This window comes from Micropterus salmoides, unplaced genomic scaffold (assembly GCF_014851395.1).
Source record: "Micropterus salmoides isolate LMB-PRFRI ecotype aquatic unplaced genomic scaffold, ASM1485139v1 Ms_hic_scaffold_2541, whole genome shotgun sequence".
Classification (NCBI taxonomy): Eukaryota; Metazoa; Chordata; class Actinopteri; order Centrarchiformes; family Centrarchidae; genus Micropterus; species Micropterus salmoides.
The window spans coordinates 773-2271 of record NW_024041753.1 but is presented as its reverse complement, the minus strand read 5'-3'; positions in this window follow the sequence as shown (position 1 = coordinate 2271).

Sequence of the window (1499 nt, the reverse complement as noted above, 5' to 3'; positions counted from 1 at the left end):
CGTTATGAACTCAGCCCATCCCAAACGACGGGCTTAAAGCCGCAGCAGCTGCTGGACTCTGCCTCTCCACACTGCCTCATAGCACACGCTACATTTCATCTCATGCTACAGTATACCACCGCCCACTGTGGCTGTACTACAGTACTAAAAACAACTTGGATTTTAACTGTACACTTAGAGAAGGTTCTTAATTTGCTCCGCTCCCTTAACCGGTGAGAAAACGACACCAAATATAACCTCGGTGAACACACTGAGCCTGATGATGGTGTTTTTGAAGAGGATGATGATCAAGATCTTCGGTCTGTTACCAGGCTTTGCCGTTGCTCAAACACACGGTGCTGGTCACACAGTGGAGGGTTAGGAGGGTGCTTCAAAAACAAGAGGTGTAGGCTACTTTTAGTAGGCCTATCTATTGTAGGCTTCTTTAAATACACATCTGAAGTAGGCCTACTTTACGTGAGTATTTTCATTTTACGCTTCATACCTGTATCCCACTTCACTGCAATTCATAGTGAATTAAACAAAATTATTTGATAATAGCTACTTGTTAGGCTACTTAACTAAGAAGATTTTTACATATAAAATATAGGATCAGCTTATACAATATAGTGCATTGTTATATAACTACACCTCAAACAACTTAAACACAAAAATGCAACTTATTGGTATTAAGAAATCTAATAATGTAATTTTGTAGGGCACATTTTTCTGCTCTGAATCCTTTTACTATTAATACTTAGGCTATGTACTTTTACTTTAGTGACATTTTCAATACAAGACTTTTACATGATACTTTTCCTTATGTAAAAGATCTGGATACTTTCTCCACCACTGCCAGAAACTGATATTTTGTTTTAACATTAGATTAGATTCAACAATTTCTATATAATTGCTAATAAATGTACTTTAAACATAACATTAAATTGTTTTATGAACTTAAAAATTGTTTTATAAAATTATGCTTATTAATCATTCAACTTAAATCTTACCACTACTCACTCTTCATTCACTCACTTTCTACAATCACCCTCTTCTGGCCTGGTTCTGACAGAGTCCTGGTGCCACAGCATGACAGGTTTTGTGAGATCAACATTTTTATACAGCCTATGGATCATTCTCCTTGATCTCTGGGGAGGACAGCAGGGCCATTAAAAGATCTGACAGTGTGTCAGACACTGACTGGACCGCCAACTACCCAGCTAAAAGCTAAAAACACTATATATCTCGCCAATATGCCTGCTTGCTGCACTTTATGAAAGGTATGGAGCAGATTTTATTTGTCTCTGAGCAGTGAAAGTTGGTTGACAGACACAAGACAGAAAAGATCTGTTTGTGAAAAGCCACAGCCAACACGCCGCTGGTTCCAGTAAAGCTGGACCGCACATGTGAAAGCATACATGATTGCGAGATAAAAGCCTTTTCACACGGGATAAAGCTGCAAACTTTAGTTGAAGTGAATGCGTTATAGATGCGGATATTCTTTCCGCACTGATCTCCGT